At 38.7% G+C, this 15,523-nt stretch overlaps 1 protein-coding gene across 2 annotated transcripts in view; it reads left to right on the top strand.

The window, feature by feature from the left end:
* ZHX3 (zinc fingers and homeoboxes 3) overlaps positions 1-15,523 on the top strand; it is a 130,811-nt gene that overhangs the window by 36,688 nt on the left and 78,600 nt on the right. The window contains exon 2 of one of the 2 annotated variants that reach the window (XM_003411549.4): positions 14,745-14,837. The gene's annotated coding sequence lies outside the window, so the exon portion shown is untranslated. Of the gene's footprint in view, positions 1-14,744; positions 14,849-15,523 lie in introns of both variants that reach the window. The other variant, XM_010591688.3, reaches the window with a different exon arrangement.

The raw sequence follows: 15,523 nt of genomic DNA, 5'->3' as shown, positions 1-15,523 counted from the left end.
CTTACCAAACTAGGATGTAGAACATAAACTTTATGAATTATATTATGCCAGTTGATCGAGTTGTCCCATGAGACTACGGTCCTAAGGCATCAAACCCAGAAAGCAATCCTGTGAGGTGTTTGGTTATGTCTAAGAAGTATCCATAATTGTGTCCCCTATGGTGGTTAGGAGCTTGGCTGCTAACCAGAAGGTTGGCAGTTCGAATCCACCAGCCACTCCTTGGAAACCTTATGGGACAGTTCTACCCTGTTTCATAGGGTTGCTATGAGTTGAAATTGACTCAGTGGCAATGGGCTTATGTGCTTTATTATATATGAATATATATATGCATGCCCACACACATATACATATTGATACATGTATATATGCACATATGCATACCTATACATGCATACATATGTAACCAAACATATATTTTTGATTGTCATTATAAAATTATGTTTGTCCTAGCATTTACTAAAAAAACTTTTTTCTTGCGTACTTCTTAGTGAGATCATTTACCCTGGTCAAGCTGTACGTACCTTACACACATTTGGTGTTACCTTTTCCATCACCAAAAAATAGCGTGTCTACTTTCTAAAGAGTACATCCCCCTCTGCCCCTACCCCCATCCCTGGTAACCACCAGTGAATGTTGGTTTATGTGTATCTATCTTTGTCTTTTTATAAAACTGAGATCATATAATATTTGACCTTTTGTGATTGACTTATTTCATGCAGCATGATATCCTCCAGTTTCATCCACATTATGTTTCAAAGACTCATGATTATTCTTAATGGCTGCATAGTATTCCATTGTGTATATGTACCATAGTTCATCCATTCATCCATTGATGGGCACTTAGGTTGTTTCTATCTTTTTGCTATTGTGAATACTGCTGCAGTGAACATAGGTGTGCATATGTCTTTTCGTGTCACTTCTTTTAGAGCAATAGTTCTTTAATATCATCCAGTACTCAGTATATATTCAAATTTTCCCAGTTGGTCAAAAATGTCTTGTTTTTTTTTTTTAGATCATGGTTTACATTTAATTGAAGGCCCATATAAAAATTGCTGGCTTAGAAGATTTTTTTTTTAACCCATCAATCTTTTATTGCTTTTATATAGTCACAGCTTTCTTTTTAGTACTTATGCTCTAATCTTGCTAAGTTAATAACACAGAAAAATGTAATAGTTTCCATCATAATTATTGTGTCTCCAGTTATAAGAGAAGATACTTTAAAAACTGATCCAGCCACTCTTTTCCAACGTGTACTAACTTGGTTTAGTAGAACACCTACTTGTAGACTCTGCTATATCTCTACTTCTGCAAAGCCATTTGTATAATTCTGGGTTTGCCTTTCTCTGTCAGTCCTTCTAGTCTACTTCCATGTATTCTTAAATTTATATTTTCCTTTGGGTTACTGACCGTGGGTTACGTGACTCCCTCTCAGTAGTGGAAGGATCACTGCATGAAACAAAATGCCTGGGTTCAAATGACAGTTCCAACACTTAATATCTGTATGACCTGAGGTAATGTATTTAACTTCCCTAATTACTTTGTAATTGAGTAATATGTTTAATTCCTTTTTAGTGGCTTGCATCAAACAATATCACCAATTGTTTAAAATAGCCTAAAGCTGCCCAAACTTGTGAGCAGGGAAGAAGCAAACTCCATGCCTAACTTCCTAAACTACAACTTAGCATTTCTTAAGGAGCCAGGATGGGAGGCTCACAGATGAAGAAAGTGGGAGATGAAACAGGGGAAGGGAGATGGTAATTAATATTTACTCAATGCCTGTGGGTACATTTCCACATACTCATTTAGTCCCTACAATTCCCCTGGCAATTTTGTGGATCTGAGAAATTTAAGCTCTTTCACTTTTGCCAAGTGGTTAAGAGCTCAATAGCCTGGGTTGAAATTCCCGCCCTGCCACTGAGCACTAGTAGCTGTGTGATCTAAGGCAAGTCCCTTCACCTCTCTGAGTCTTTTTTTCCTCCTCAGTAACATGGCAGTAGCATAGTGTCTGCTTCATAGGATGTTTGTAAGGTGCCAAGCACAGTACCTGGTACATAATTTGTGTTCAGTAAAGCAAACTGTTATTTGTCCTTTATTTCTTTTTAGACTTAAAGTCTTTTTAAAGTAAGGCTGTGGCATTTTGGTAGCTTAATAGCATCTGAAGTTGTAACTACAGGTCAGGCTGGTTTTCCAACAATCATAACGGAACTTTGCCAAATTGTTCATCTTGAAAACTTTTTACTTATTCTCATGGGGCCCTTGCTCAAAATGTGTTTGGACTTTTTATTTATTTTTCATCTCTAGGTTTTTTGTTTTGTTTTGTTTGCTAAAATTGTAACTAAGATAATTAAAATTAGTTATTCATTTATTCAGCAAACTTATTAAGCACCTACTTTGTGGTCAAGCATGCTGCTGGGCACTAGGAATATAGCAGTGAAAAGCCAGACAGACTCATTTTCCTGTGGCTCTTACAATTCAGGAGGCAAAAAGCTTTCACCAGTGCCTTGGATTGTGTCAAAAATGCGACAGTCCCAACAACAACAAACAACAACAATCTTGGAATTGACATTGCACACATCTGCTGTATTCTGTTCATTAGAAATGAGTTAATAAGTCAAGCCCACACACAAGGAGAGGGGGTTACACAAGCTCATGAATATCAGGAAGTAGAGATTATTGGAGGCTATCTTAGAGGCTGCCTAACAGAGAAAATGAGACATATCATATAGACAAACATAATATGTCAGGTGCTAATAAGTGCTATGAATTACAGTAAAACAGAATAAAGAGAATGGAGGGTTATGAGATGGGAGTCTGAGTGCTGTTTTGGATGGACTAGCCAGACAGCTTCTCTGTAACATTGGAATGGAGAGCTGAGGGAGATGAGGGAGCAAGTGTGGATTCTGGGGGAATTAGTTCAAGGCAGAATGAATGGTAAGTGAAAGATCTTGAGGCAAGAGCATGTTTGATGAGCTTGAGAAACAGAATAGAGTCCAAGTGTGGATAATCAGCTTGGAGAAGGGAAACAGAAGTGAGGTCAGAGAGTAAAGGGGGTAGGGGCAGATCATATGGGGCTACATAGGCTATGGAAAGGATTTTGGTTTCTACTCTGAGTGAGGTGGGAAGCCATTGGAGGGTTTTGACTATCAACAAGAAGAGAATAAAGAGAAAGAGTAGCAACATTCAAAGAGTTAATGGTTGAAAATTCAGAATTGGTAAAAGATGTAAATTTTCGTATTTCAAAATTACAAGGTATCTTGAGTATAATAAATGAGAACAAACCCTTACCTAGACACACTGCAGTAAAACTTGTAGAATCCCAGTGACAAAGAGAACTTCTTAAAAGCAACAAAAGAGAAAAGGTCATCATTTTGACTGACAGACTTAACAGCAACAGTAGAGGCTGAAAGACAATGAAATAAAGTGAGAAAAAAAATTACCACTTGAAAACATCAAGCTAAACTATCATTTTAGAGTGGGGTGAAATAGTTTTTTCCAAGTCTGGGAAGTTTACCATCTACTAACCATTGCTTAAAGGACAATTAAGGAAATAGAAAAATAAATGCAGAAGGAAGGAGTGGGATGCAAGAAGCAATGATAAAATCTATAGATTCAACAATAGCCATCTTTTGAAGTGTTTAAACATGTTTTCAATTAAAAGTGGTTAATTTGGGGTGATGGAAATTTTAAGAGTGATTTATATTTGTATGCTTTTTTGCAGTTTCAGTTTTAAAAACAGGCTTTACAAATATGCAAAGAAACCGCATTATAGGCAGTGGCTATTATTCTAATGTATCATAAATTTTTCTTGTCTTTGTCAATTCAAGAATTTTATTAGCTGATAGTTTAAAATGTTAACAATAGTTAACATTTATTGAGCATTTATTCTGTACTAGGCATACTATGCTGCTAAGCATTTTACATTTAATCCTCACATTTTTGTGAGATAGGCACTATTATTTCTATTTAAAATTGAAGAGATTGAAGCTATAAAAGTTGAGTAACTCCTTAACAATAACATTACCTAGTAAGTATCACAGTACTTTGTAAGCAGCAGAGCCAGGATGACACCAGCTAGTGAGCAGCATGGCCTGAGTCAGAAACCAGGATGAGCTGACCCCGGAGCTCGTGCTTTCATCACTGCACTATTCTCTCTTTCCTACCTAATTATGATTGCTTTATCTCAGTAAAACTGTTATTGAAACACTAATTTAAACTTGGATTCTGTTGGAAGTAATTTGAGTTCATGATGCCTTATTGCATTCAAAGTTACAGAATTTTTTAAATGAAAGGGATCTCAATGGGCTAGTTTGCCTCCCTCATTTTATAAGTAAGGAGACTGAGGCTTAGTGAGGTTAATTGCTTTGTCTGATGTTATACAGATGGTGACAACAGCGTCTAGAAGACAAGCCCCCTGACACCAACTTTAGTATTTCTTCCTCTAGAATCTGAGCATTTAGCCTCCAAAAGGTCAGGGCTCTATTGGGATGGCTTAAGAAAATAAATGTTTGTTCCATAAAATGGCATTCATATAATCAATATTCATTGATTTAAATGCTTTCCATGTACTGGAGATTTGAGTGGTAAACATTGCAGACATAGTCCCTGGCCTCAAGTAATTTACAGCCTACCGAGGATAAAAGGAGTAAAAGGAAATTATAGTTCAGCATGTTAGGTTCTGTAAGAGGGGTAAGAACAGGATGATCGGCAAAGGGCAACCAACCCAGTATTTGGACCAGGGGAAAGCAAGGAAGGCTAAGGAAATCTTCCTGGAGAGAGTGTCTAAGCTGAAACCTAAATGACTAACTAATAGGAGTGTACGAGGTTAAGGTATATGGGTATATGGAAAAGAGTGAGTGTACCAGTCAGTAAAAGGAAAAAAACCATGGGGGCAAGAGAATGCTCACATACAGGACTCTGAGATAATTTCATACGCTAAGAGCTTGCAATGTTGGGGATGCGATGGAGCTGGGGGTTGGTTAGATTGTTGGGAGATGAGGCTGGAGAGGTGAGCAAGGCCTAGACCCAGTTCATAACATGCTACTGAAGGTGATGAAAGGTTCCCAACAGAGGAGTGACCAACCAAATTTGCAATGAGGAAGGTTAAGTCTTGAGCAGTGTGGAGGATGGATTGGAGAGAGCTTGGAGGCTGCAGTCTTGGTGGATTGGGATGGTCCTTTGAACAAATATAATAACGGTGGGGAGCAGCAGGCCAATTGAAGAAAGATTTAAGAGGCAGAGAACCGGCAAGTCTTGGATACTGGTTGGAGGTGGGAGATAGGAGTTGGGAGAGGAATTAAGGCAGTTAGACATACACTGAGATGGGGAAAGTAGGAGATGAATTTGCTCTGAGGGAGATGGTGATCTGCTTTGGGACATGTTGAGCTTGAGGGGCAGTGAGCACCTGGCTCTGTAACTGAGAGAAAGCTGGCCTTGGGAATTGTAGGCATGTAAGTGGGGCTTATAATTGGAGCAGATAAGATCAGTGAGGGAAAGTAACTGGCTTGAGAGTAGGTGTCTAGGATAGCATGATGCTCAGCACTCAGTAGGTGTCAAATAAATATTTATGATTTCATTTATTTGATCAACAGGTGCATTCCTTTTAAAGTAATTATTTAATAAGTATTATTCATTAGTCGTAACATTTTGAAGCAAATAAGGTTTTCTCATCACTCTGGGGATGCTTATCTGTTTTCTATTGTAAAGGTTTATGAAACGGAGGTTTTGTGCGGCAGCCTTTCCTTTTTTGTTTTCTCTCTTTAACGTTACATAAGTAATATATGGACACATATATACTTGTAATATTAATCAATATACAGAATTATGGGGAGTGAAAAGTTTATTCCTTTTACTTCTCATCTCACCCTCTCCCCACCCAAGGCCTTTTTCTGTGATTTTGGGTGTACCGTTCGGAAGAGAAGCTGTGTTCTAAACAGAGTCTAGGTGGGAAATATCCATCAACAGGTGAATGGATGAACAAAATGTAGTATATACATACAGTGGCGTATTACTCTGCCATAAAGAGAAAGGAAGGTCTGATATATGCTGCAACATGAAAGAACCTTGAAAACACGCCGAGCGAAATAGGTCAGTCACAAATGGTTTGCTTGTTCTTGTTTTTGTCTGTCTTCCTACATTAGATTGTGAGTTCCCAGGGAGAACTGAACCCATTCTTATTTGTGATTGCTGATGCACTGACTTTCTGTCATCTGATTTTGTCTTCTTTTTGTTGTGCCTTTTGTTTTCTTTTAGCTTGGGTTGTAATAAGTTTTTTTTTTTAATTTCTCCCCTTAGTGATTCATGTGTTCCATGTGCTAGCTCTAATCTGTTAGTGATGAGCTTGTTAAAGTCTTATTTTAGGAGATTACCAATTCCTCATCTGCTCAGTTCAATCTTCAGTGTACATTAAATTACCTAGAGGGTATTTAAGTATAAATGCCTCCCATTCCCTCTGTAAATGCTGAGTAAATTGAATTGGCATGGGACTCATGCAATTGGTATTTTTAAAAAACTCTCTAGATGATTCTGATGTGCAGCCAGTGTTGAGAATACTGGCTTGTGATCAGAGTTGGAGCCGCCGTGGGCTCCCTCAGCACAAGTGGGGATTGTTCTTCCAGGAGTAAATTCCCAGTGCAGCAGCCCTGGTTCTGCTGAGTGGCAAGGAAGTCCCTCCAGGGCTCCTAGTCGGTTGTGATACGGTTTCTTCACCTCTAGTCCTAGCACCTATGTGGGTGGTCCCCTACAGCTGATCTCCCACTTTATTTTATAGAGAGCGGTTCTCACAGCTTAGCCTTTCTGAGAACATTGGAGGACGCAGCTGTTCCACAGACCTTCAATTATTCTTGTGACAATTCCTGGCCCACATCCAGCTTCCACTGTCCCTGAATTTAGGTTTGTTTTCCTCCAGGGTCATGTTGGGCACACTCACATTTTTAGCAGTGCCTTCTTTTACTTGGTTTGAGTTGAAGGTTTCTCTATATGGTTAGTGTTGCCAGCATTCAGTCTCGATTAACTTTTTTTTTTCCCTCAAAATTCTTCCTGATGGTATCCTTTCTGTTTATCTTATGCTGCTATGGATTTAATCTTATATATTCTTATAATACATATATTCATACTATTAAAATAATTCTTACAGTTTTCCGTTTATATTTGTTATTTTAGGGGAAGGAGAGAGGTATGTTCTGACGCTCCATTATTTACCATGAGCCAGAAGTCCCCACACACTTTTTAGTTACTTCTGAAAAGTGTCAGACATCCAAGGAATTTGGCAAACTATTCATAGAAGAGGAACTATAGGGGATTTAACCAAACGAAAAAGTGCTTCATTCCATTAATAAAAAATGCATTTAAAGTTGTAAGATACTATTTTTCACATATCAAATTAGCAAAATTTTTTTTTGGGGGGGAGAGGTGGTGGGGAGAGTGAAAGTTATGGAGTGTGAGCATATGTGTGAGAGACAAAGAGAATTTAATGGCAGTGAGGGTGTAGAGGTACAGACATGTGTGAGAGACAGAGAGAATGGCGGCGAGGGCGTAGAGGTACAGACATCCTTATATACGCCTTGTGGAATGCAAAGTGATACAGCTTTCAGTGCAGTTTGGCAATATGGGCCTTAAAAATGTTCATACCCTTTGACCCTGGAATTCAAAGTCTGGCAGTCCATCCCATGGAAATAATCATGGGTTAAGACAATAATTTATATATAAGATGTTTATTTCCACATTATAAAAGAAGCAAAAACAAAACAACCAACCATGTTAAAAGTCTTGACACTAGGTAATTGTTAAGTAATGCTACATCTATGCAGCTAACAAAATTCATCAAACAAAATACTGCTAACAAAAATGTTTAGAAAGATTTTAGTAACAGGGAAAATGGTCATGAAACAATGCTAAGTGGGAAAAAAAAAGTACTCTAAAGTAGTTTTGTCCAGTATTATCCATTACACAAGAAAGGCGTATGTTCAAGGAAAAGCAAAAATTAGCAGTAGTGGTTGTTCTTATGATTTAGATTATGTGAGGTTTTCCCGCCTGTAGTCTTATTTTGTTGTTGTGTGCCTTCGAATTGATTCCAACTCATAGCAACCCCATGTGACAGAGTAGAACTGCCCCTAGGGTTTCTTAGGCTATAATCTAGCCCTGGTGGTGCAGTGGTTAAAGTGCTCAGCTGCTAACTGAAAGGTGAGTGGGAGAAAAGATGTGGCAGCCTGCTTCCTTAAAGATTTATAGCCTTGGAAACCCTGTGGGGAAGTTGTACTCTGTCCTAGAAGGTCACTGTGAGTCAGAATTGACTCGATGGCAATGGGTTTGGGGTTTTGGGATCACAAAATATATTCTTTTTTTATTTTTGGTTTGGCTTCTTTTGTTCAACATGATTTTGAGACTCTCCTGTCATGTATTTATTCTTTCTTTTTTCATTGCTGAGCAGCTTTCTCCCGTTTGACTATGCTACGATTTGTCCGTTCTCGTGTTGACGGACATGTAGAATGTGTCCAGGTTTGGGCTCTTATCAACTTTCGTGCCGTTTTAAAATTGGTGATGGTTAGTTTCTGTGTCATAAACCCTGTATGCCATCCTGCTTCTCTTTTCCTTTTCCTGTCTAGGGCACTTGCATGTGAGGCGCTTGTCCTACAATTAAAGGCTTATTTCCAGGAGCTTGTATGTAAGACCACTCCAAAGACAGCAGAGAGCAAAACGAAAGTGGGCCTGCCATGTACAGGGGCAGCTGACTCCAGAGTTTACTTCTTGGGCATAGAATGGCAGGCCTGTGAATAAACAGCAAGCTCCCTTTACAGAAAGGAAAAAAAGAAAAAGCAAAGCAGTGAAAGAGCTCAGGGTATCCAATCAGGCATCAAGAGAGCCACTGCCACATTGGGATCAAATCACAGCAGTTGTTTGGAGGTGGAGAGTTCGGGAGGCCGTGCTAGGAATGCTGAGTGCTGACTGCACTGAGAGTGGGCCAGGGCAGCCTCCTTGCCCCAGCCCTGCAGCAAGGGTTGCCCAGGGGCCTGCTCTAGGTACCCTTCTGAGGAGTACCAGGATGCACCTGAAGCACTTTCTGTGTGGCCCCTGACTGCTTTTCTAATACGAGTCGCTAGCATCCATTCAGGTGTTCACTGTTACCCAAGAGCAGACATTCTGAGTTCTGGGTTTGAGAGGCCCAGGGTGTTTCTCTCTGACTGAATCAGGGACAGCAACTCTCCCCCATGACTCCTCCTAGAGTTTATTTCCCTCCATGCTACCACCAACCAAGGAGACTGTGGCTTTTCTTGTATTTTGGGGGGGCTCGACAGCACTGGGTTTCTGGGTTTTACCCCTTTATCTGCATGTTCCCAGCATCTTGACACAGAGAGCTCAGGTTAACTGAGTGTAGCTAGAGCTGAGGAAACGTGAAGAGAGAAGTATTCAGTTAGTGTGTTGAAAGAACTCTGAGAGGATGGGAAATTATGGCGGCCCTGAAGACAGGATCCTTATTAGGCAGTGGCAAAGCCAAAGAAGAGGGAGCCTTCTTTACTTGCTATGTTAACAGCTTTCAGTTCTAGAACTATTTATAACAAAAGTCATGCCATGAGAGGGAGTCTATCATGGGTGTTATACTGGCCAGTCTCATTGATAACTGTATTTAAAGGATCTTTGACTACTTGACATTGGACTCAGCTGGAATAGTCTACTCCACATACCTCTTACCCTAGCCCAGCTCATCCCTTTCACTGGTCTCCTCCCTGGACTGTTCATCTGTTGCCTCACCACATCAGGTTCTTACTGGTTGTCTTCTGACCCTTACTTCTTACCCAGGTACATTTTTTTCCGCTTAGCCCCTTTTTCTTTACCCTGTTCAACTTAAACATTCTGGTAAAAAAAACATTGACTCAGAACTTCTAACTTTGTCATCGCTGGCATTCCCTGTCAAGGCACTGACCCTGAGCACCTGCCAGAAAATATTTTCATTGCATTTGGTTTCATTATAGATGACATAATATGTGGGATTAGATTTCTTACTCCTGGGGTTTGGTTGCTAGTTGTTTATTGCAACACCAGATAGTTTTTTCTGATTGAATTTATAAGCAGCTTAATCTTAAAAAGCCTTCTCTGATATTGCTGAATCATGTCGAGCCATGAGTCTACATATGCTTACAGGAAGTATAAGCTGAAGCTTTGGAAAGCTGACACTAGTGATGGGAAGCCAAGCGATTACTGCCCCTCATACTAATAATCTGCTGGTCTTAAGATGACTTTTACTTTTGGGGAATATATAATTTCCTTGAAATTGCTGGTCTCAAAAAAATCTACAGTTATTTTTCCTTGGTTATTACGTCATCTTCGATTCTAATTTTGATGGAAGAGCAAAGAACATATCCTGTCTAGGCCAAGTTACTTTGCTTGTCTTTTACAGCTTCAAGTGTTGTTGTCTCATTGAACAGACTTTAGCCAAAATTTTTGGAAAAGACTTTTAAAGCAGTTTGGGATTTGAACTATGAAAGAGAGCCCTGATACTGTTCCGTGAAATCTGTTAAATAACTTACTCTTAACAGGGAACATAAAAGGCTCATGTTATCAACTCCTCTACTTGGAAGTGAAGATGATGAAAATTATAAGTCAGGGAGTTGAAATTCCTTGAGTTCTAACTTTTTCCATAAACAAAAGCAAACAGTAAGACCTTGAATAATTGACAATTGTTATCTGGGACATGAATGTTGAAATTCTCCATGGCAAGTGTAAAATTTGTATTTGTACATTACTCTAGAGGAGTATTAGATTATCGTAGAAATACAACTAAAAGAATCTAGTGTATTACCTTATCAAGGGTGTTTTAAGGCAGCAGATTAAAATCACGTCATAGAATGGAAAGACATCCCGTGTTCATGGACTGGAAGACTCAATGTTGTTAAGATGGCCAATACTACCCAAAAGGATCTAGAGAATCAACACAACCCCTATCAAAATCCCAGTGACATTTTTTGCAGAAATGGAAAAGCTGACCCTAAAATTCGCGTAGAATTGAAAGGGATACTGAATAGTCAGAATAATATTGAAAAAGAAACCAAAGTTGGAGTCACACTTCCCAATTTCCAAACGAACTACAAAGCTATGGTAGTCAAAACTGTGTGGTACTAACATAAGCATAGACATATGGATCAATGGAATAGAAGCAAGGGTTTCTGTCTGTAAAAGCTATAAAACTCTTAGAATAAAACCTAGGAGTAAATACTTATGACCTCATATTTGGCAGTAGATTCTTAGCAATGACATCAAAAGCACAAGCAACAGAAGAAAAAATAGGTAAATTAGACTTTAATAGAATTAAAACTCTTGTGTATCAAAAGACACTATCAAGAGAGTGAAAAGATAACCCACAGAATAGGAGAAAATATTTGCAAATCATATATTTGATGAGTCTAGTATCCAGAGTATATAAAGAACTCTTACAACTTAAACATTAAACAAAACACCCAATTTTAAAATGAGTAAAGTACTTCAATTGACATTTCATCAAAGAAGATATATAAATGACTAACAAGCATAAGAAAAGATGCTCAACATTATTAGTCATTAGGGAAATGGAAATCAAAACCACAATGAGATACTACATCACATTCACTAGGATAGCTATAATTTAAAAAATAAGAACAAAACAAGAAAATGTTGTTGAGGATTTAGAGATATTAAAACTCGTGTACATTGCTGGTGGCATGTTAAATGGTACAGCTGTTGTGGAAAACAGTTTGGCAGTTCCTCAAAAAGTTAAACATACAGTTAGCACATGATCCAGCAATTGTGCTTCTAGATATATACCCAAAAAACTTGAAAGCAGAGACTCAGAGACTTGTACACCAATGTTTACTGCAACATTGTTGGAAACAACCCAAGTGTGCATCAACAGATGAATGGATAGACGAAATGTGGTATATCTGTACAATGGGACATTATTCAGCCATAAAAAGGAGTGCAGTACTGATACATGTTATAATGTGAATGAACCTCGAAAATGTTATGCTGAGTGAAAGAAGCCAGACACAAAAGGCCACACATCGTGTGGTTCCATTTATATGAAATATCCAGAATAGAAAAGCGCTTAGAGACCAGAAAGCAGATTAGTGGTTGCCAGGGGCTGGGAAGAGGATGGGAGTTACCGCTTAATGGGAACAAGGTCTCCTTTTAGAGCGATGAAGATATTTTGGAACTAGTTAGAGATGATGGTTGTACAACATTGTAAATGTACTAAATATTATGGAATTGTACACTTAAAAATGGTTTATTTTATGTTCTGTGAGTTTTACCTGTAAAAAAACTACATCAGAGCTTTTGTGATCTCACAAGTAACTGTGGCTTTGCCGTCATAGTTACCTTGTGATTGTTAGAATGCCTGATCTTTGTAGCGTTGTACATTGGGAAACTCCTTCCCAGCTGTGGGCAGGTAGGCTTGAGGATGGATGATCCCAAGGGGGTTTCTTCCTAAAGTAACAATTACAGGACTACACTTTTGCTTTTTCATCTTTATTTGTCGAAGCTGGTGAAACTTCTGCCTTGAATGGGCCCTGGGTTGTTTTTAAATGCTATCTGGATTGAAATTGGTTGGTTTCTACACTGAATTTGAGAAAACATGTTTATGATAATTTATTTGGAGGTGGAGCAATTTTTGGTTTTATGAAAATTAAGAATACTTTTTAAAGAATTTAAGAAATGTAAGATTCCAGCTAGATTTTTCTGGAGGTTTTCTACACTGCCCTGCTAGAGATTTCTGTGACACTTTCTCGGACTATTGCGAGAGCTTTCACTGCCAGTGAAATTGGTGTCAGGAATAAGAAAATTCTATTTTCAGATCAGTCAAGCAGAGCTTGTACAAAAACTAAAAACTTTAGTTTCTCATTTGTATGGTGTACCTGTTTTATTTATTTATTTTTTAAGTGGAACTTTAGGCTATAACCTGGCAAAAGATCTGAGATTGGGCTTCTTACCTGGAAAGGTAGAAGTGCCTTGCTCATGATCATGAAGCTCTTCTCGATGAGAGAGGTTGATGCCTCTGCCCCACGGTGCTGTCTGTGTTACATGTGGAATTGGTTCTCCCGCAGATGGGTTTATGCCAGTTGTCATGACACTCTCACCTAGTTCGCCTTACGACCCAAAGCGTGCCACCCAGGCTGTAGACGCGGAGCAAACGACGCTAACTGGTCTTGAGCAGATTGAAGCCAGAGCCTTCCCATCATTAACATCATGTCCCTATCAACTGAACTAGAGAGTAAAAGGATAAATACGTTGCTTGAGCAAGGACTTTGCAATTTTAAAGTTAGAAGGAATCTGGTATGAATGTAATAAACTGAAGTAGTGGGTGAATGCGAGTGTTCAGCTTAAAATAACTCTTGCATCCGATTGCCATAAAATTAGAAGAATTTATTTTTTGTTATGTTCACAGGGTATTTTTTTTTGAAAAAGAAAAGGTCAGGGATTTTTTTTTTTTTTAATGAAAATAAGTTCTGGAGAATTAGAAGTTACATTTTTCACCAAATTATTAATTGGGAAAATTTCCCACAAGAGATAATTTAACTAGATATTGAACTACTATGCCAGGATAGCAGTAGAAGAAAGTGAAATAGGTGAATGAGACTGCAGCTTATTGCAAAATTATATTTGCCCAGGAACCACGGGCTATGAGAAGCAGCATAACACAGAGCGCATTTCCTTGGGCAATTTACTTAACCTTTCTGTGCCTCGGTTTCCTTATCTTAGCAATTAAAATAATAAAATCTACCTCATAGGATTGTTGAAAGTGTTGGATTAGCTGATGCAGTTAAAGCTATATTGATGAATGTTAAATATATAAAAATGCTGGTGATAAGATAACCTAACTGGGAACTAGTTTGATGAGGGATGGTTTTTTGAATGACGACCCTGTTTACATTCATGGATGCACATTTTCCTGACCATTTCTAGTGTGCTGATACCTGGACGTTCTGTTTGTCTTTGGCACTTAGTGCACAAACTTGAAATCCAGAGACCTTCTGGTGTGCTCGCTTTGGGCGTCTCAACCAAAAAGAAAGCTTAGGGAAAGAGAGGTAATGAACTCAAAAGCAGTGATTTTTCTGCTACTCGTGTAATTTTAAGATCTTCTGAAGCATCTCTAGTGGTTTGTTGAAAACATAATTCCTGTCTCCTTCATTCACCAAGAGTTATTGTGTGCCTGTCACAGGCACTGAGCAAAATGGAACGACATGGTGGTGAGGGTCAGAGACAAAGACGAAGACATCATTTCCTGGCCTGAACCAGCTTTTGTACTCTAGAGTCCATGCTAGGAAAATCGCAGGGCTCTGAGTGAAAAGCATCAGAAAATACTTGTAAGGCTACACATCACTTAGTTTCATTATTTCTACACAGCCATATCAAATTTAGCTAGGAGAGAGGAATGGAAACCCACTGGTGGAAAGAGTTGTTAAAAGGAAGATTGTAGTGAATCATTTTGTTGTAATCTTTTATCAGACAATTGAGTTTGCCTTACTTCCATTTATATATTCCAGCTAATTCCTATTAGCATTTTTAATAGGTTTAAATTGCTAGTTTGTGTTTTGATTATCTCTTTTTATTCTCCTTCTCCCCGCCCCCCCCCACCTCGCCAGTTTGGTTTCTTTGCTTGTTTATGCACAGTTCTGATAAAAATGAATTAGAAAAGGAAATTGAAGAGATTGGATAATTCGGCTTTCTAGAATGTGTTTTCTCTCTTCTCGTGAAGTGACAATACCGTTCTTCTTTTACAGGGCTGAACTGCAGCTGCAGAAGCAACAAGTGACCCTTTAAAGATGCCTGGGAGGCTGAATAAAGAGAAGAGGGAAACTGGAGAAAATAATGAAGTAAGGAAAAAGTATGTTTTCTGAGTAAATAGCATGCTTCTGAATTTTAAAAAGTTCTTTGCTACATAAGTTACCATGGCTTTGTGATGCCTAAGTCTTAATTGCTGCTAAACATTATTTTTTCCTCCCAGTTTTTATTGCTTAGCTTTTTGACCAGCAATTCTTTTTTGATTAATCTAAAATTAATCTAAAAATCAGTATTGAATGTATAACTTAGGCAATTTCTTAGATTGTTTGCTGTTTGATGGGGACTTGTTATACCTTGGATTGGCCGTTGTGTATTATAAAAACAGATTTGTGGGTACTGTCTCTGATTTGCATGCTAGTCCCGGTACCAGCTTTTCCGCTGCACGCAAAGTGTATACTCGTACATTATTAAACTACTGACTTGAGTGGCTAGAAAATAGTTTGACTACCAATTATCCAAGCCAGCATTCTCCAGCTACAAGATGTGTGGCACTGCCCTCTGGAATGGGGACTATTTTTTTTGTGTGTGTGTGTGTGCGTGTGTGTGCGTGCTTTAAGAGAAAGTTTACAAATCAAGTCAGTGTCTCATACAAAAATTTATATACACCTTGCTGCGTACTCCTAGTTGCTCTCCCGGTAATGAGATAACACACACCTCCTCTCTACCCTGTATTCCCCGTGTCCATTCAGCCAGCTCCTGTCCCCCTCTGCCTTCTCAT

Source organism: Loxodonta africana, chromosome 24 (assembly GCF_030014295.1).
Source record: "Loxodonta africana isolate mLoxAfr1 chromosome 24, mLoxAfr1.hap2, whole genome shotgun sequence".
NCBI lineage: Eukaryota > Metazoa > Chordata > Mammalia > Proboscidea > Elephantidae > Loxodonta > Loxodonta africana.
The sequence above is the reverse complement of the archived record's forward strand: the minus strand, read 5'-3'. Positions and strand labels throughout refer to the sequence as shown.